At 47.8% G+C, this 21,293-nt stretch overlaps 1 protein-coding gene across 2 annotated transcripts in view; it reads left to right on the top strand.

Annotated features, from left to right (window-relative positions):
- The window catches only part of KCNJ6 (potassium inwardly rectifying channel subfamily J member 6), a 260,723-nt gene that overhangs the window by 735 nt on the left and 238,695 nt on the right, over positions 1-21,293 (top strand). The window contains exon 1 of one of the 2 annotated variants that reach the window (XM_070073153.1): positions 54-2,016. The exons of the other annotated variant lie outside the window; for it this stretch is intronic. The gene's annotated coding sequence lies outside the window, so the exon portion shown is untranslated. Of the gene's footprint in view, positions 1-53; positions 2,017-21,293 lie in introns of those variants that run through there. 2 annotated transcript variants of the gene reach the window in all.

A 21,293-nucleotide genomic window follows, 5' to 3' on the forward strand; every position in this document is an offset into this window, starting at 1 on the left:
GGGGGGGGCGAGGAGGAGGGGTCTGCGTGCCCCGGGCTCGGAGGGAGCAGCGGCCGCGGGCGGCGATCGAGCACGGCCGGCCGGGACCGCAGGCGCCCAGCGCGGGGCAGCGGGCGGCGTGCTGTGCCGCCTCCGACCGTCGGGAGAAGCCCATTGTCTTTGTAGAAGGCGCCCGGGTCTCCGCTTTGCCTAGAGCGCGGAGGACCGGGTAGGAAGCAGAAAATCCTAAAAGGAGGGAAAGTGAGGGGAGGGGGCCGAAGCAGGAGGTGGAAAAGGGAACAGGACCGCTGACTGCGCCCAGTCGGTGACACCGGGGATCTGTGCGGTGGCCGCCGCGGTGGATGGGGAAGAACCGTGAATTGTGTTGTATTTGGGAGGAAAAATTTCTTTAAACAATAATGCTTCAGATAAAATGAGATGTTATGATGGCAATTAGGGTCTGGGTAAATCTGCTGACTTTGCGCCCTCCCGGCATGTTTTTATTTGCATCAAGACACCAAGCTTGGATTAGTTTTTCACCGAAATAGCATTAGTATTTCCCAAACCCATTAAAACCCTGGGTGGATCCACAGGTATACCTCTTGAACCAGGCTCAATATGGAGAGACTATTAGGCGGAAAACGTCTTAGTAGAAACGGCCGCAGAAATGGGGTGAGGTTAGTGTAGAAACAAAATACCAGAATTTTCCAAAGAATTCCGCCTCCACCCCCAAAAAAGGAAAAGAAAAAAAATAATAAAGCCTCCAGTGCAGGGAGTTGGGGGTTCGCTGTGTGTGTAGAGTGTCCCACGTCTGGCGCCTGGGCGGCCGCAGGGTTGAGGGCACACTGCCATGTCCTGGCTAGCACCGGTGGCCACCCGCCCGCCTGCTGTGTGTGGCTGAAATCCGAGGGGGGTGACCAGGACCTGTCCGCAGCGAAGGGGGGCTTGCTGTAGTCGGGGCTGAGCTCAGCTTCGCCCATTTTGCCTGGAGAAAGGAGAGAGAGCCACAGTCTCCATGGCGACCCAGGTGGGAGGGGAGAGGGGGGAGACTGCAGCTCCAGTTCCAGGGAGAAAATGTTGGAGAAAACTTTCCCGGTTCTAGGCAGAGAAAAGAGCTATCCGAGTGCCCCTAGGAGGGTCCCCGGCTCTTTGCTGTGCCCTGCTCTTGAGAGAGGACGCGCACAAGTGGCCCGGAGCCCCCTTGGGCCTTGCAAAAGTTGTCGGAGCGGTGGAGATGGTTTCGGATTCAGCACCAAGGCCAGAGCACAGGCGCCTGGGCCACCCTCCTGGGTCTGCAGTTCCCACAGGGAGGCTGGGCTCTCTCCTTTGGTGGAGGGGGGAGTAAATGTGTTGCCTGTGTGATTCCCGTGCAATCCACAGAGCAGATTCACCTCGGAATTCCGTGGTGCAAAGGGGCTGGCAGGCCATCCCTGTCGTGCGTGGCAGTGCATCAGAGAAAGCATCCAAAATCTAGAACACTGGGACTGCCAAAGACCACGGTGAACTGAGAGTGGACAAAAGAGCTTGCCCTCAGGGGAGAACAAGGAGTCTCTCTCTCTCTCTCTCCCTCTCTCTCTCCCTCACACACACACACACACACACACACACGACTAGCCCTTGACTAGACTTACCTAGCTTCAGCATTTATTCCTCACCCTAACTTTTGGCTGGGCATTGATGGCGGAAAGGCACTGTGTGCGCAGTGAGACACCAGCCAACCACGGGCCGCCTAAGGCTCCCAGGACCCAAAAGGGTGGAGAAATAGTTTCTTCTTAGTCCAGACCTCACAGGATTCTGAGCAGAGCTGACGAGCTCCGGGAAAGGGGAGAGGACGTGTTTGTGAGATGAGAGCTGGTGATCCTATCATCAGACTTTGAGAAGCCAGCCAGCCTTTGAGCAAGGTGGCTGCATTTGCAAGGTGGCAGGCACAGAAAGCTGAGGGCAGGTGCTTTCCTTTGCAAACAAGGGAGCAACTGTGCAGGAAGGGAGGATTTATTCTCATTCAAGCTTGTTTCAGCCTTCATACAAGGAAAACAGGTAAGTCCTTCGATCTCTGTTGCCTTCGTTTTACCAGAAGCCCGTCTCTCCCTGCACTCCTGGTCTTTAAAAGCAGCTTCTCACTGATACTGATGGGGGAAGTGTAAGGGAAGGCAGCACTTATGTTTCCAGTAGAAAGCCTTTAAGAGTGGCATCTAGGTGTTGCAAGTGGCAGCTTGAATTGCAGAACCCATTCAAGGTTTGGAAACTGATTGGGGAGGTTGATGAGTCTTCTACACTGTCCCTGGCTGCTTTTGTTTGGAGAACGCACCTGGGCATGAGACCTTGAGCTGGTCTGGTCTGTTCATCATAAAGGTAAACAAGAAATATGCAGGTTCCACTCACTGGGCTTTCTAATTATGCACATGTTGTTTTCTAGAGATAATGCATGCACAGCACTCAGGATGTGTGTTAAAGTGGTGTGTTTATACCTTCTTTCCTTTTCTTATGATCCAAGGCCAGGCAAAAATGTGAGATATTACATTTCTTACATTCCAGTTTCTGAGGGACATTGATTAGGTTTATCTCTGATTTGGTTTATGAAAGAGTTGCTCTTAAAATAGAAGTGGTGCATGGAGTGTTGTTGAGACTTACACAAAGCAACTGTACTCTGGCTTTGATCCATTTGATATTGTCAGCAGAAGGGAAGTGGAGACGAGTTGTGAAGATGGAGCCGTGTTAAGAATATAGATCATTAGGTAGACAAAGTAATGCATTTGTGGGTTCTGAAGTTCAGTTTCTCTCGTCAATTTTATAAAGAGAGGGGTTGCAAATAACCGAGGCGTGGGAAATTTCGCCATCAATAATCTCTGGTCCTGGTGGATTCCACGCTCACATATTTAGGTGCTAGTTTAGCAAACAATGACTTGCTGTCTTCATGGGTGGCTAATTGCTGACGAAGGTGTCTTACACTCTTGTGCGGTCAATAATATTTTCCAAAATCATTGGTTTACCCATTTTAAGTAAGGTTTATTAAGAACAACATAGTAGAAATCATTCCTGGGCATTTACTTGCATTTTGCAATTTAAAAAAATTTGATACATCAACTTGATACTTGCTAAACATTAGCAAAGATGTATTTGTTTGAATGACCGAGGTCTTCATTTAACACATCAGACTTATGTAGATTCTTTCTTGGAAATTAGGAAAATGCTTTAATTCTTTCTTGTATCCCTCCTTATGCTCCCACAAACCATCTGTAATTTACATATAAAAAACAAATACCATGAGAATAGCAATTTAATAAGCGATGAAGAAATCATTGGGGATTAGAAATAGGTAAATATGCCCTTACGGAATCTTACAGGCAGAAAATGTTGCCAACCTCAGGGGTTTGATGTTGACTCAAAGCTTCCTGAAGAGAGGGTGAACCTTTGTTTGTCACAAGGCAGCAGGCTCTGCACTAGCTCTTCCTTAACCAAATGATATGTGAGTAATACATAGACTAATTAGAAACGTGGACCCGAGGGACACAGACTCAGAGAAGGGAAGAGAACTTGGGAAAAGCAGTTATTGATTTTTACCAGCTTTAATGGGATGGTGGTTTTCAAAACGAGGTTTGTTTGTTTTCAGTTCATTGTATCAGAATGCAAAGGTGGTAGAATTGGGATGTTCAAATTCATTGGATTTGCATTGATAGCTTATTGACATGACATTAATTGTTTTCTTACTTTACTAATTGTCATTTAAGTACTGAAAGAGGATTGATTTACCCCAGAGTTTTGCAAAATTATTAAATTTGTTAATAGCAATAAAAAAGGAGTTAGTAGTTAAGTTGAAAAATCATTTAATTTTTTTTTAATTAAGGGTCTCTTTTTAGTTGTAAAGTGTTTGGGGAAATCAAAAAAGAATGCAGTCATTGGGATAAGATTAATTTTAAAATGTACTTTAAATAATTGCAGATCATTATTTCTAGGAACAATGCAGATCCAGTAGAAAGAAGAGTTCTTGATAATTGCAGTTTGTGCTCTAATAGTATTCTGAGTTTCCTCTGACAGAATACTAGACTGTGCATATTCTTGATACCATTTTAAGAGCATTGATTAATAGCAAAATTATTTCTCTCAAATAAAAAAGAACAGTGCCATATTTAAAAGGGTAGTCAGGATCTTCCGTGAACTGTAGCCTTAATCTGGCCACACTGCTAATCAGTTTGTAGATATTTATTTATTACCTAATTGAATACTTACTTAAAACCTCAGGGAATGATTTTGCTCAGTGTACAAATGCCTATTTTGTCCTGAATGCAACAAGACCATCTTTCCTAATTACAATATGTAAAGTCAATCCTCTCTCCCCCAACCAAAGGACTTTTTAATTCATAGCCATCTGATTCATCCAATGATTCCTTCTGTCTTGTGTTTTGCACTTCCTGTCTATGGCTTAGGACCAGGGACCATACAGTGCCGCTGGTTCTTTCAGTGGGCAGGTTTGCGCTACCTTTCACAACCACTCATGTTCCCAGTCACAGAGACGTGGTCTCTGCTGTGAAGTCTTGGTTAAAGGAACCAGCAAGTGCATCTGTGAATAAAAAGATCCACATCCTTTCCAATAACTGTTTAGGGGAACTAAATTTGAATATATTATATGCAATGTGAGAGACATATCTAGAAATTCAGTTAAATCCTGGTGCTATGGCAGTTTCCTCTTGAAACTTACAAGCATTCACTTTTTTCCCCATCCAGGATGGCAATAGAATTTTTTTAAACAATGTTTTAAATTTTCTGCATATATCACACAACAGGAATTCACGTTCCACCGGGCACATGGCCGATGGTGTTGCTCCACGATGGAACGCAAAGGCTGCAGTGTCTTGCTAGCTGTATTTGTGTCAAGGGATATCAGGCCAGCTCTGGTAGGTTCGGCACAGCAGCAGCAACCCCAGAAATCCCAGTGGCATGCAGCAGAGGTTCACTGCCCCTCCAGCTGCAAGCTTTTGCCGTTTAGCTCCACCTCCACCCCCTGAGTCGTCTTCATTCCAGCATCCAGGCTGAAAGACCGGTTTGTTCTGGAACATTCCATTGCTGTGTCAGAGGAAAAGAGAATGCCAAATTAAATTTCTGCTCTGCTGTCACACTTGTTATCTACTCCTGTTCCATTGGCGCAGACAAGTCACATACCACATGCATGCCCCTGATCACTGGGAAGGAGATGTGTGTCTCTTCCACAGGGAGGCACTGTAGGTCACACAGCAACAGGTGGAGACATGTGACCTCCCTGCAGAACAGGAAGTGAATATTTGGGCACAGCTGTATAATCCATTATACCCACTGTGTGATCTTGATCAAGTTCATGCCTCAGTTTTCCCGAGTGCAAAATGAAAATGATAATAATATCACCCCCAAACTTTTAAGAGACACTGTGGTAGTGAAAGATTCTTAGCACAATGTCCAGCACAAAGTCAGCACTTTATAAACAGTAGATGCCATTATTCACTTTCCAGAGTGTGGCACTAACAGTGTTCAGGGAAGCCTGGGCACCACGTTCCCATAGTCCTCCTCTAGTGGTGCTCTTGCCTTGCTGTTCCAGTTGCCCTTGGTCAACCCTCGCTTGAAAATATCAATATTTGTGTGGACTCTTCAGAGACAGACCACGTTAATATGGCCTTTATTATAGTAAACTGTTACCACTGTTATGTTTAGTTATTACCTTTTGTTCATCTCTTACTGTGCTGAATTTATAAATTCAGTGTTATCATCAGTATGCGTGTACAGGAAAAACATAGCATATGTAGGGTTTGGTACTATCTGCTATTTCAGGCATTTATTGGGGGTCTTGGAACATGTCCTTCATAGGTAATGGGAGGCATTGGTAATTAGATAGCTACTGTAACAGAATTAGATAGCTACTGTAACAGAAAATCTCTCTAAATCTCAACAATTTAGCAAACAGAAGGTTTTTTTTCTCATTCCCATAAATCGAATTGGCTGATGCCAGGGAACCCAGGCTGATGGATGCTTTGCCATATTTAATACACGGTTTCCACGGGATCCTGATGTTGATATCCAGCCAGCAAAGGGGAAGATGGAGAACGGATGATATGCAGAGGATTTTAATGGTCTAGCCTTGGCAGTAATGTGTATTGCTTCTGCCTGTATTCTGTGGCCATTGAATTCTGACTGTGAGAGTACCTGAAAATGGTAGGTTAGCCCTGATCCAGGAGGAAGGGAGTTTAGCAGGGTCATCACAGTGGAGTTGTTGGTATATATACCCCAGGTAAATGTCTGGAATCAAAACCTACAGCTAATGTGCTTCAGGAATATGGTGGGGAAGAGAACATGGTTTATCCCAATGGTGAAAAGATTCCTAGTAGAGATACTATTTTGTTGTACTCCTGAGTCATTTTTCAGTGGAGTGCTTTTTAAAAGATAAATTGGTGGGGCTCTTTTTGACTTTCTGGAGTGGGTGTAGATGATATTTAATAAAAGATATGCAATTCCATATTATTTGACTTTTGTTAACTGAGCCATAAAATAGATACAGGGAGGAAGAACCGTCTTCCCAGCCCATGTTCAGGAACAACTTCCTAAGCCTGACAGTTACACCCACATCATGGCTAAGAATGCTGAGGAATTAGATGCTGTCTTCCAAGATCTGGTATTTGCTGTTGAATAGCAATTTGCATTTTGTTTTGCATCACATAGATGCCTATAGGTAGACACATGCTGTAAGTTTAGGTTGAGTTAATCCAACAATAGTCTGTGTTTCCCTGAAAATAGACCATGTAATTTGTAAGCAGTCTTTGAGGACTTCTGCCTGCCCCAAGGAAAGCAAGTACCCTTGGAAACTAAGACCCACTCCTTCTCACTAGAAGTGAGAGAGAAGCCTTAAAGCTAAACCTACAACCTGGAGAAGAAAAACATCAGGGAACATATAAGAGAAGGCTGTGAGAGAATGAGCCAAAAGAAACAGAGTGGTGATCCATAGTGCTCTCTGTGTATCTGTCTTTCAGGATTTCCACTCCCCTACCTCCAGTGCCAAAGCCATGGTCCTTTTGTGCAAACTCAAGGATGCCAACCTGAAATAGCAAATATCACTCATGCATGTTCTTCTTTCCATAGCACAGTTTTGCCAGGCTCTTGGACTCTTGACTTTAACTATCTTGTCATTTCAAAGCAAACAGTATCTCACGAAAGAAGGTGTTTTCCATGGAGAATGCTTGACAGAGGGGGGAATGATCAATGTTTTCAGCTATCTTGCTACTTGAAGATGAGGGAGGGCTGAGACTTGTTCTGCTGGGTACCTAGGCATAGAACTAGGACATACTGGTGGAAGTTACAAAGTGACGTGTTCTAGTTCCATGTAAGACAGCATTTTCTGTAGTCGGAGCTGTGCAGAGGTAATGTGATCTATCCTCTCCATGTTCCCAGCCCTGAGTTCTGCATCACTTGGAGGCTTAAAAGTCTGGGAAGGCAAGGAGTGGGCTTAGAACACATGCGTTTTCAAGTCACTGCCAACACAGAGCTTCCAGTCCCTGTGCAGGCAGCAACACTCTTCAGTTTCAGTGAACAGATCAGGCTGGACCTCGGCGTTCTTTGGAACCGTTGCTTTATTACTTGAGGGACTATCATTTCTCTATAAAAGAAATGAGTCATCTTCACCCCGAATGACATTTCAGTCCATTGTGGTCAATCAGACCAGGTCTGGAACACAGTAATTGTATGACTAAGCTTCAGGGCTACAGGATTCACCACTCACAGAAAAGAGCTTCCCTTGTGTGGGCTGTCAACACAGCCCTACCTTCAGTGGTGCAGGCGGCATTCCTGTGTGGAGGCTTTTTCTTCAGTCAGAACCCCACGAAGCATCAGCCAGATTGCACTTCAAATCTGTAGACGTTTCTTACAGTGCAAACTCTAGTGTGTCTTAGCCCTTCTCTGCTTCCATAACAGAACACGCAGGACTGGTCATGTATGCTGAACAGAGATCTTCCTGGCTCATAGCTCTGGAGGCTGGAGAGGGCTTCCCTGCTGTCTCACACCGTGGTGGGAGGCAGCAGGGCAAGGGGGCACAAGAAGAAGAGTGACAGGGAGCTGAACCTGCTTTTCCGACAACCCACTCAATAACCAGCTCACTCTCGCAGTAAGCCACGAATCCATTCATGAGGGCACAGCCTTCATGACCTAATCGTTTCTTATTAGCTCCACCTCCCAATGCTGTTGCATGAGCGATTAAGTTTCCAACACTTGAAACCATAGCACAGTGCTAACAAGATAAAAATCCTGCCCTGAAGAAGTCCAGTTTTCTTTTCTTTTTCTTTTTCTTTTTCTTTTTTTTTTTTTTTTTTTGACAGGCAGTGGACAGTGAGAGACAGAGAGAAAGGTCTTCCTTTTGCCATTGGTTCACCCTCCAATGGCTGCCGCGGCCGGCTTGCTACGGCCGGCGCATCACGCTGATCCGAAGCCAGGAGCCAGGTACTTCTCCTGGTCTCCCATGGGGTGCAGGGCCCAAGCACTTGGGCCATCCTCCACTGCACTCCCGGGCCACAGCAGAGAGCTGGCCTGGAAGAGGGGCAACCGGGACAGAATCCAGCACCCCAACCGGGACTAGAACCCGGGATGCCGGTGCCGCAAGGGGGAAGATTAGCCTAGTGAGCCGCGGCGCCGGCAAAGTCCAGTTTTCAATAATGACAAAGAAGGAATGGAGATCATCTTCTTCAGCTGTCTTCTAAGCTCTCAATACCCTAAATATACAATCGCCCTCTTGACTTTTTATGAACCCCCATGGCATTGCCAAGCCCACAGCAATGAATTCTATAAAGAGGAAGGAAAATAACCTATTATCTCATGTGTTATCATAAGGGGACCCCTTCTTCAAAGAGATGGTTAAATTAGGTGGTCGCCTTTCTTATGGCCCCAAACTAACACTTCATAGGTCTCCTTAGCTGGACACAGTGGGTCTGTGTGGCAGAAGGAAGCCTCATTGCCATTGGAAGTCAGCTTAGCTCAGTAGTTTCCAAAGTGTTCCTAGACCAGCAGCAGCAACATCACTAGGGAACCGGCTACACAAGCGAATTCTCCAGCCCGCCCCAGTCCCACTGAATCAGAAACCCCTGGATGGGGCCGAGCATATGCACATCCCCTGCAGAGATTCTGAGGCCCGCTGTTGGGTAATAACTGCAAACTCGGGTGCTCCTGAACTCTGCCTGAAGGGGGAATTCTGAGACAGGCTATTCCTCCTTGTATCATCCTTCTCCCAGCAAGCCCTCCGGGAGGTACTCATGCAAGATCCGTGCAGGCACTGGAAATGGAATGCCAGAACGCACCTCCCGACGCGTGGACAGGCTTAGCCTGGATTCGGTGCCAAGGGGAAGAGGGAAGAGCTGTTGGCCCAGCAGATAAAATATGCACCATCACACTCAGTTGCAAAGTTTGTGGCCATAAAGCAAGGGCTTCTGTATGGCTCTCATTGTATAAACAAAGTGCAGAGTCTTCTGGAATTACCGTTAATCCATCCAGAAGGTCTTTTTGTTCTTTTCAAAATTAATAGTCTTATCTGTTATCCTTTAAATAAAAAACTGTATCAATGAATAAGAATGATGTACTCTTCAGAAAAGCCATATTAAGGAAATTGAATAGAGGGCTTATCACAGAAAACCTTCGTGCAGTCAAGTGAGGAATAATTATAGTTACATAACGTTTGCCTTCATTTAAAACATCTCTTGGCCATCTTCGTATTTCCGGAAATTGGTCTTCATCGGCTAGGTCCTGTGTTGTCATAGCTCTCTGGCATAGTCAGCCAGCGTGTCTCTGTGCGTACCTACTGTGTAAAGAAGACACGGGAGAATTCTTGACTCTGGCCTTGGAGGCTTTGGACTTTAAGAGCATCTGAGAGATGGTAAAGGGCAGCCCCAAGAAGCATAGCATTTAAAAGAAGACAGTGTTACGGATCTTAGTAAGGGAGAGCAACATTAAGAGGGGCTGGCATGAGTCGAAGACCTCCTGGGATATGGTGGGGTGGGAAGGGGTCTTGATAAAGAGTAGGGCTTTGGCAGTTAGTAGATTTGCCCGGCGGGAAGAGTTTTACAAGTAAGGAATCCACCTGCAGCCAGAGGGTACTAGCTGTGAAGATTGGTAATGCAGGGAGCTGGCGCCCCTCACCACGAGGACAAAGGGAAGCCGTGCATCCACGTGGTGCATGGGCTCCTAGATCTTTGAGAAGTAGCCGTTTCTATTGGGACGAGTGGGAGGATATACATGAGATTGAATCTGGCAGCTGTGAGCAAGGCAGGCTTGAGAGAAACTCCTGGGATTGAGAGATGGCTTGGAGACTAATGAAAAGGAGGAAAGAAGATCCAAGCACGCCCAGAGTGGTAAATGAGCAGCAGAAAACTGGTCCAGCTCTGGAGCCATCAGTGGTGCTGAGAGCCGATGATCACTCGGGAGCCCGGGGAGCAGGCTGATGATGGATTCCATCCAGGGGAAGCTCGCACACCGCACCCCACAGGCAGGAGGGATCGCGCGTGGCCACGGTCCAGGTGCAGAGTGTCGAGGCTGCCGGGAAGGAGGCTGCAGCAGCGGCTGCAGCGGGGCGTAGAGCTGCACCTCGTGGTTACCTTCATGTGCGAGCAGAGCTGTCCACCGTTAGTGTTCACAGGCGTGGCTTTGGGGAATTGTCCTTCCTGGGCTGCTGTGGCAATAAGTCTGACCAGGGCCATGCACGGGAAGGTGTTCATCCTGAAGATGGTGGGGCTGTTGTATCTGGTGATCAGGAGCAGGTAGGCAGCACTCCTCTCTTATGTGCACAAGCAACATTGCTTGCTCTTCATCTCCTACTCTGTCCTAGTCATCTGTGCCAGGCTGCAAACATCCTGGCCGCCGGGGGAGTAACATCACTCGTGCGATGGTGGATGTCAGTGGATGGTGGCCTGGCTCTCAACCAGCATGGATGGAGGCCCACAGGGGCCTGAAGCCAAGGGGGGAAATGCAGAGTGGGCTTTATGTGGACCCTGCCCAGTCACCATGATGGCATGAACCACCAGACAGTTGAGTGGGGGTTGCGTTAGAATTCCAGAATAGGGGCTGGCGCTGGGGCACAGTAGGTTAACGCCCTGGCCTGAAGCACTGACATCCCATATGGGCACCGGTTCTAGTCCTGGCTGCTCCTCTTCCGATCCAGCTCTCTGCAATGGCTGGGAAGGCAGAATTCCAGAATAAGGGCAGATCATTTCTATCAAACCCCAAAAAGATCCAGATAATGAGCTAAGATCTTGTTCTCTCAGTGAACTTTATTTTTCAGGAAAGTCATCCGTTGGCCTGCATCATTCTTACGGTTGTGTGTATACTCGGGGTTTATTGCTAAATTAGCAGCACTGACTCTCATGAGACACACCCACCAGGAGAACAGTGGCGACGTTGTGTTGGGCGTGGGGTTGATAATGGCTGGCACGGAGCGCCAGAAAGCGTGCTTTACCTGGCAGTCCTTGGATACAAACACCCAACCCATACCCGAGCCATCCTCAAAACGTACAAACCTGAGTTTTAATGCAGCTGATAGAAAAAGATGACGCTGTGGTTCTGACACACAGAGTTAAATTGGAATAGGAAAATTCAATTAAAATCATCAGCCATTTTCAAATAAGCTCCCAGTATTTTCACCGAGTTAAGACAGTTTCCTTGAAATAGGCAATTGTTAAACTATGATAGATCTTTTTTGGTTCCATCAGCCAATCTAAAGTAGATCGTCCCTTTATTTCTTTTTTATTTATTTATTTTTTTTTGACAGGCAGAGTGGACAGTGAGGGAGAGAGAGACAGAAAGGTCTTCCTTTGCCATTGGTTCACCCTCCAATGGCCGCCGGGGCTGGCGCGCTGCAGCCAGCACACCACGCTGATCCGAAGGCAGGAGCCAGGTGCTTCTCCTGGTCTCCCATGGGGTGCAGGGCCCAAGCACTTGGGCCATCCTCCACTGCCTTCCCGGGCCACAGCAGAGAGCTGGCCTGGAAGAGGGGCAACCGGGACAGAATCCGGCGCCCCGACCGGGACTAGAACCCGGGGTGCCGGCGCCGCAAGGCGGAGGATTAGCCTAGTGAGCCGCGGCACCGGCCGTCCCTTTATTTCAAAAGGAGCATCAGGAGGCCCTGAGTGCTGAGGATGGACCCTGGGTTTCCTGGTGAAAAAATCAGAATCTTTATTTGACCGCTTGAGCCCTTGCAATATGCAAGTCTTGTTCTAGTTCCTTCTTTTCTTCCTGTAAGAAATCTGGACCCAAGGTGCTTCTTTCCCTCGTAAGTTTCCAGGTGAGTGGCTCCTATGGCTAGAACACGGCACTACTTGACGTGTGGAGAGTGACGGGTGGACAGGCCCTGGGTGCCCATCCTGGTTCTCTCCAGGCTGTTTCTGTCATTGGCAACCTGATTGAGACACTGCGCCTCCTATTCCAACACAAAACAGATCCAGTCACTCTGTCCCCTTCTGGCACCCAAGGCTTCGTAAATTGCTCAACCACGTGAGAAAAGAGAAGAGAATTCTCATTGAGTTAGTGAAGTAAGGGAAAAAGTTGCAGGCCCTAGCACACAGGAAGTCTCAAGCAGTGGGAGGGGGGATGGGCAGTGGTTTCTAATAATGAGGGGAAGAGAAGAGACGTGAGGAACCTGCCAGAGGGCCTTGCTAACCTGCCTTTAAAAGCAGTGTATTAGCTTCTCCTGGCTACAGTGGTTCCTGAGACAGCTAAATAAAGGGGAAACGTGTTTTTCAGCTCATGGGTTTGGAGGTTCACAGTGCAAGGTCAAGTGGGCCACCTGGTGAGGCTGGAGGATGCCATAGTGGAGCCCATGCAGAGGACAGTCACACGGGAGCCAGGAAGCAGAGAGGTGGGGAGCCTGTGCGTCCATGTCAGCCGTCTCATTCGATGATGGAGCCCACGTCCCACAGCCCAGTGCAGCCAAATCATTTCCTACCCTTAAACACCATTATGCAACTAAGTTCCTGCTCTTAGTACTATTAACATATGACTTTGGGAACCAGGCCTTTTAACACATGGGACTTTCGGGGGGGGGGGGCGGCACCCAAACTGATACCCAAACTATAACAAGGAAGGAAGGTTAACTTATAGGCTGTCCTCATATCATAAAAAAAAAAAAAAAAAAAAAAAAAAACCTGCATACATTTCAACAACTGGGGGAACCACAGTAAACTTGTCTTGTAATTGCCTTTGCCATGAACTTTTTAAAGTACCCAAGTATTTGCTGTTACCTTAGGGAAATCAAAAGGATGGACTCATTGTAGATGTCCAAGTCACTGAATCTGAAATAGCAGTTCAAGCATACTTGCAAAGGCCGCCAGAAGGCAGGACCACATTCTGGAGCCTAGGTTGTCTCTCTTACAGTGGGCAGTGTCCCTGGGGTACCTGTGCAGTGACCTCATGAGTTGTCTCTCTCTTAGTGGGCAGTGTCCCTGGGGTACCTGTGCAGTGACCTCATGAGTTGTCTCTCTCTTAGTGGGCAGTGTCCCTGGGGTACCTGTGCAGTGACCTCATGAGTTGTCTCTCTCTTAGTGGGCAGTGTCCCTGGGGTACCTGTGCAGTGACCTCATGAGTTGTCTCTCTCTTAGTGGGCAGTGCCCACGGGGTACCTGTGCAGTGACCTCATGAGTTGTCTCTCTCTTAGTGGGCAGTGTCCACGGGGTACCTGTGCAGTGACCTCATGAGTTGTCTCTCTCTTAGTGGGCAGTGTCCATGGGGTACCTGTGCAGTGACCTCATGAGTTGTCTCTCTCTTAGTGGGCAGTGTCCACGGGGTACCTGTGCAGTGACCTCATGAGTTGTCTCTCTCTTAGTGGGCAGTGTCCACAGAGTACCTGTGCAGTGACCTCATGAGTTGTCTCTCTCTTAGTGAGCAGTGCCCATGGGGTACCTGTGCAGTGACCTCATGAGTTGTCTCTCTCTTAGTGGGAAGTGTCCATGGGGTACCTGTGCAGTGACTTCATGAGTTGTCTCTCTCTTAGTGGGCAGTGTCCCTGGGGTACCTGTGCAGTGACCTCATGGGCCAGTGCTCACCTTCCTGCCTTACCTGTCTGCTAGCTGTAGACTCCCCTGCCAGCATGGGCCAGGCCACACAGGATTGAGTGCCCTCTGTGTCTCTTCCGAGAGAGCTTCATACAAGAGCCACTCCATGGACGATGCCTGAATAACTTTCGTCTGATGCCTACCGTGTACTGATTCCAACAGAACTATTGGAAACTATCCAAACTATTCAAAATAGACTTCTTTGGAAAAATGGATAGAGGCTATGTTATCTCCTGTCGTCAAATTGTACCTGTTTCTGTAAGTGAAGACCGGTTGTCTAAGAAATAGAACACTCGGATGCTGTATATGGATGGACATCAGAGGGGAGACAGGGATGAGAAAGCACCGGTTTTCTTCTCCTAGTCACCTGCAGAGTGAAACAGCTATCTGGATGTCGTTCAGATGCAACGTTTGGATGGGGAGAAGAGGAAGCCATCTGCAGTGAAGGTGGGACGAGGCAGGTGACACTCACTTCTCCAGGCTGTCCAGAGACCAGGGCACAGTCAAGCTCACCGGTTTCTTTCTTTTTTTTTTTTTTTTTTTTTTTGACAGGCAGAGTTAGGCAGTGAGAGAGAGAGAGAGACAGAGAGAAAGGTCTTCCTTTGCCGTTGGTTCACCGTGCTGATCCAAAGCCAGAAGCCAGGTGCTTCTCCTGGTCTCCCATGGGGTGCAGGGCCCAAGCACTTGGGCCGTCCTCCACTGCACTCCCTGGCCACAGCAGAGAGCTGGCCTGGAAGAGGGGCAACCGGGACAGAATCCGGCGCCCCAACTAGGACTAGAACCCAGTTTGCCAGCACCACAGGCAGAGGATTAGCCTAGTGAGCCGTGGTGCCGGCCACTCACCAGTTTCTGCCATTTCTTTGTGTCGCTGAGCTTCTGGGTGGCCGTCAAGGCCCCAGCCCCGAGTCCTTGTGTGGTTGGGCATCACCACACTCCCTGTCAACACGTCTGAGCTTGGCATTAACTGGGACTCACGTAGTTCTGCCGTGTGAGCTGCGGCAGGCGGTGACCTCGGTGATGAGCAATTTAACTTCCTCCCATATCACATTTCCATGTATGAGATAGGGGCTCAGGGTAAAACTCCAGTAGTGAGCTACTGTTCTCCTGTCCCCTGCTTCTAAGAGGATGAGGAACATTGTAAGAAATAATGATTTTATAACTGTTTCCAATGCCAGGCATTTCTGATAGTTTGGAAGCAGATGCACTGTCTACATCTATACGCATAGAACCTTAAGAGAGAAACAACTACATTTATGGACAGAATAATGGCCCAGGTCCTTCATGGGCACCCACACCATCAGCCCACACAGCACACACAACACAGGAAAGTAACTCCTGTTGTAGAAACAGCCTTAACAATGGAGTTGAAGGCCTAGGTTGAAATTGTGTTTGATCCTGGGTGAAGTAGAGACTACAGCTAGTTCAGTTAAACCAGAATTCCCCATTCCTGAAGCTCCCTCGGTCATCCAAGCAGTACAGCAGAGTTAAGGCGAGCACTCCTGTGAGTGTGAGCCATGTGTTGGCCTGGGAGGAGGATTAGCCTAGTGAGCCACAGCGCTGGCCATTGTCTGAATGTATTTACAGTCAGTCAGATGGCTTCTGGGGTCAATGGCTCAGTGATTAGAGACAACTCTTGTACGGGGCAATGGTGAGCAGTAAGTTAGTGGAGTCTTTCCCAGTCCACATTCACATCTACATATCCACGTAGTGGTGCACACGGTTTCCACGCCAGTGGTGCTTTTCAGATCCCCCTTCTGGAAACTTCTACCCATGGAAACAGAAAGAAAGTGCATTTTTGGGTGTTGCCAGACTTGTGGAAACCAACCTACTCTTTCTCTAACACTGTTAAAATAACCTCCCAGTTATTATAGAACGTTTCCATAGAAGACATGTTTATTGCAAGTTCCGAAAGGTCGACACAGCTTGACATGAGTCAAGCCTGTGTCGTGCACCTTGAATGAAGACCCTAGAATACTGCCCATGGCCATTTGTTTTATCTCAGTCTTTCCCACTCATGTGTTGTGCAAGTAAGCTACCTTCAAAGTATAAAAGTATGAAAACTTAGGTAAGCTAAATTTAAAAGAAGTAAGGAGGGAGGGAGAGAGTGGAGGATTAGCACAAAGAGTAAATATTTAGGTTTATTTATGGGTTTTAACTAGAGTTGGACCATCGTATACGCTGTCTTGTTGTCTGCTTTTCTTACCTGATAATACATCATTGACTTCTGTCCAAGTCAGTAGCTCTGCGTGGATCTAGGTTCCTGGCCCAACTCCCTCCTGCAGTGGGCCGCCCCGCAGCCCACGCCAGCCACCTCGTTGATGGCCCCCTGCTGCTTCTCAGCCATGATAGGTACTTGCTATGTAGGTGCTGCTCATGCGCTGTCTCTGCAGCCCAGGGGGCGCCTCCTCCAGACTCCCCCTTTCTCCATCAAATCCCTACAGAACTGGCACCTTCTCAGCGACGGCTTCCACTGCCACTCTCTTGAAGTATGTCTGCACTCTGCACCTCCTCCACCCCCACTGCCGCATCCCCGCCCTCCGATCTGATTTGCTCCGTGGTGTGCGTTACCTTCTCACACGTCACCCCAAATGGGTGTTGGCATTGTTTATTTTCTGCCTCCTGCAATCGGAGGCAAGCTCCCCTGGGGTCAAGTTTTTGTCTGCTTCGTTCACTGGAGTATGTCCTAGCGTTGAAGACATCACCTGCTTGGCACAAAGCAGGTACTCAGCATTGTTGACCAAATAGACAATGCCATTGCGATGGCTGCATTGGAAGAGTTCCTGGAACAACGTTGACTGTGTACATAGCACATCCTTTATTTTGGACACTGGGGTTGTTTTCTCTTTTGGTTTTTGTCTACAGCGCGCACACTGTGTCTTTGCACGCTCCGTGTCAGGATGCCTTGTAGGATGACGTGTCATGGGGGTAATTAATGGCTAACACGTAGGCAGCTCTTTCTCTGCTCTTCTTACATCTCATCACATCTTTCAGAAAGACTCCACTAACTTACTGCTCACCATTGCCCCGTACAAGAGCTGTCTCTAATCACTGAGCCATTGACCCCAGAAGCCATCTGACTGACTGTAAAGACATTCAGACAATGGCCAGCGCTGTGGCTCACTAGGCTAATCCTCCGCCTTGCGGTGCCGGCACACTGGGTTCTAGTCCCAGTCGGGGTGCCGGATTCTGTCCCGGTTGCCCCTCTTCCAGGCCAGCTCTCTGCTGTGGCCCGGAAGTGTAGTGGAGGATGGCCCAAGTGCTTGGGCCCTGCACCCCATGGGAGACCAGGAGAAGTACCTGGCTCCTGGCTTCGGATCAGTGCGCTGTGCCGGCCGCAGTGGCCACTGGGGGGTGAACCAACGGAAAAGGAAGACCTTTTTCTCTGTCTCTCTCTCACTGTCCACTCTGCCTGTCAAAAAAAAAAAAAAAAAAAGACATTCAGACAAAACTGGACTGGTTCTCCTTCAGCCACCAGAGCCTGCACCCACGTGAGCCACCAGCCACGTGAGCCACCAGCCACGTGGACCAGGCTAGTTACAAAGCAGGAATTAGTGTCAGACCTGCGACCCTGATGCGAGTGTTTGAGAAGTGTTCCTTGTGAAAGGTTTTAAGAGATTCAGCAAAACTGTGATACGTTATTAGCTTCTTGAAGTACTGCTATAATTTTATACTTGAGGATAAGGAAGAGAGGAGAGTCAGGAGAAGAGAGAGAGAGAAGGAGAAAGAGGGAGGGGGAGAGAACCCAGCGAAAGGCAATCGCTCTTCTGGTCTGACTTGGCTATATTTCAGGGCAAGCATTGTTGTTTCCTTCTGGGTTCACAAGCTATTATTAGTTTTACATGTGCAAGAATACATGGAAGGAACATCATGTTTTCTGCTGAGATTATACACAGACACAAATCTCTGCTTCCTCCTCCTCTTCCCGCCCCTCCCAGGAGAGACTTGGGGTAACACTTCTCAGTGGCCAACGTCCGCTCCCCCTCGCTCTCCCTCTGGTCATGGACTGCACCCCGTCAAGCTTCTGACCGGTGCAGGGTGTTCATTAGGGTTGGAGGCTGGTTTCTCAGCAGAAGGAAGGAATTACCTGCATGTTTGTACCATGTGAGGGTTTTTATTTTTACCAAAAGTTTCTTAAACGTTGATAAATAGTTTTACTTTATTTTCTTAAGAAAAGATTTTTAATAACAATCGTTGTACGTATCGTGGGCTGCAGTGTGGCATGTCAGTACATGTATGCGGTGTGCACTGATCAGGTCAGCGTGATCAGCATTTCCTTTCTTGGACGCTGCTGTATGTCTGCAGGCTTGGAGCTTCTCTCTTGTGCTTGTTCCTGCAGTGTGGGCTCGGCTACCGTGCATGCCCTCCACCTGGTGGTGCAACGCTGGGAGCTTCTTCCTCCAGTCTGACCCTAATTTCGGTGCATTATCCACATCCTCTCTAACCTCCTACCCCTACCAGCGTCTAGTAATCACCATTCTGTGTTCAGATTGAGAGGTTTTTATAAAGTTTCCACATAAGAGGGAGAACATGCAGTATCTGTCTTTCTGAGTCTGGCTTAGTTCCCCTAGCATCATGTCGTCCAGTTCCATGCGTTCTGCTGCAAATGGCAGGATGCCATCTTTTTTATGGCTGAATAGTATCTCACTGTGCAGTGTGCCATATTTTCTTTGTCCATTCATCTGATGATGGGCACAGTATGGTTCCATACTGTGGCTGTCAGGAACAGTGTCTTAATAAACATGGTGGAACGGGTACCTGCTGGAAGAAATGATTTCAGATCCTTTGGATTAACACCCAGTAATGAGATGGCTAGATCACAGGGCATGTCTAGCTCCAGTTTCTAAAGAAATCTTCGTACTGTTTTCCACAGTGGCTGTGCTAATTTACATTCCCTCCGACAGTGGATGGATTCCCCTTTCTCCACACCCTCACCAGCATTTGTTATTTTCCATTTTAACAGGCGTGAGGTGATACCTCATGTTGGTTTTGATTTTCATGTCCTTGATGGCTTAGTGATGTTGAGTGTTTGTTCATATATTTGTTAGCCATTTGCATTTTTTCTTTTGAAAGCTATTCAGATCTTTGCCCATTTCTGAACTGGGCTGGTTGTGGTTTTGTTGATTGTTGTTGTTTGTTGATTTTGTTGTTAATGAAGTGTTTTTTGTTTTTGTTTTTGTTTTTGTTTTTTAGATTCTGATGTATCTAGGATATTAATCTTTTCTCAGCTAAATAACTTGGAAGTATTTTCTCCAATTCTATCAAATGTCTCTTCATTCTATTGATTGTTTCTTTTGCTGTTTTTGAGTTTCAAGTAATCTCATTTTTCTAGTTTCGTTTTTATTCCCTGTGCCTTTGGGGTGTTATTACACTAATTTCTTGAAGCATTTCTCCTATGTTTTCTTATGCCAGTTTCATAGTTTCAGATCTTATGTTTAGCTCTTTGATCCATCTTGAGTTGATTTGTATTTACGGCAAGAGATAGGGATCTAATTTCTAGATTTCTTGGGGCTGGTGCCATGGCTCACTTGGTTAATCCTCCGCCTGTGGTGCCAGCATCCCATATGGGCACCAGGTTCTAGTCCTGGTTGTTCCTCTTCCAGTCCAGCTCTCTTCTGTGGCCCAGGAAGGCAGTGGAGGATGGCCCAAGTGCTTGGGCCCTGCACCCACATGGGAGACCAGGAGAAGCACCTGGCTCCTGGCTTTGGGTTGGCACAGCACCAGCCATAGCGGCCATTTGGGGGGTGAACCAATGGAAGGAGGACCTTTCTTTTTGTCTCTCTCTCTCTCTCTCACTGTCTAACTCTGTCAAATAATAAAAAAAATTTATTTATTTTTACTTGAAAGGCAGAGTTACACGGAGAGAGAAGGAGAGGGGGAGGGAGAGGGAGAGGGAGAGGGAGAGGGAGAGGGAAGGAGGGCGAGAGAGAGAGAGAGAGAGAGAGAGGTCTTCAATCCGCTGGTTCACTCCCCAGATGGCCGCAACAGCCAGGGCTGTGCCTATCTGGAGCCAGGAGCTTCCTCAAGGTCTCCCACGTGGGTGCAATGGCCCAAGGACTTGGGCCATCTTCCGCTGCTTTCCTAGGCCAAGGCAGAGAGCTGGATCGGAAGTGGTGCAGCTGGGACTAGAACCAGCGCCCATAAGGGATGCCGGCACTGCAGACGGCGGCTTTACCTAGTACTCCACAGCACCGACCCTGGGATCTAATTTCATTCTTCTACATCTGTTTGTCCAGTTTTGCCAGCACCACTTATTGAAAAGACAGCACTTTCTCTAGTGCATGTTCTTGACACCTTTGTCAAGTCAGTTTGCTGTATGGTTGTGGATTAGTTTCTGGGTTTTCTATACTATTCCATTGATCCAGATGTGTTGGTATTTAGACCAGTGCGGTGCTATTTTAATTACCATAGCTCTGTAGTATGCTTTTAAACCAGGTGTTATGATGCCTGCAACTTGATTTTTTTCTCTCTCAGAATTGCTTTTACTAGTCTTGGTCTTTTGTGGTTTCATATTTTAAAAAGTACTTTCTCATGAAACCAGGATGTTCTAAACTTTTGTCTGCATTTGAAACTTCAATGAAGAAATAACAAAGAGTTGGCAATCATCATGCACTATTGTAAATTATGCAAAAGCCCATAGATAAGGACGTCTCTCCATGGCTGTGCATTTATAAGGCACAGTGCTGCAGATCCTGTGAGGATCAGTTCTTCCTGAGCTCCGACGTCCAGTGCCCTGGCATTAGGCGGATCTTACAGACGGGAATACGACTCGCTGCAGAACGTCCGATATCCCCCGGCAGTGCATGAACTGTGTGGTTCTGGTCTCCACTCCCCCTTCTACAGCCTTTCTAAGGCAACAACAAAGCAGTAACACAGTGTTGGTGGTTCTTCCTTACTGTGAAAGGAACAAACTCCAAGGGGAGTAACTCTTGAGAGGAAGTTCCCATGATCAGCAAAGACTCCGGAGGACACAATCGATAGATTTCATGGGTGCCAGGCTGGGATCGCAGCAAAGACGCCGGACCACCACGGCCGCCCCCGAGCTGATTCAGCAGCCTGTGCTGCTCCCGCCCTCCCTCGTTGCTGTTCAGGGTCTGCAGGTGATGTGTGAAGGGAAACCAGGCCTGAGAACCCGCAGCAGCAAGGGCACGGGGCGCAGTGTTCAGGGTTTGCTTTGATGACTGTAATGGAAATCCCTGGTGCTTCCTCACGAGGTCCAGCTCAGGAATCCTGCCTGGACTCCACCCCCTCCCCACATAGGGACTGGGTCCTCCTGGGTCC

This window comes from Oryctolagus cuniculus, chromosome 4 (genome assembly GCF_964237555.1).
Source record: "Oryctolagus cuniculus chromosome 4, mOryCun1.1, whole genome shotgun sequence".
Taxonomy (NCBI): domain Eukaryota; kingdom Metazoa; phylum Chordata; class Mammalia; order Lagomorpha; family Leporidae; genus Oryctolagus; species Oryctolagus cuniculus.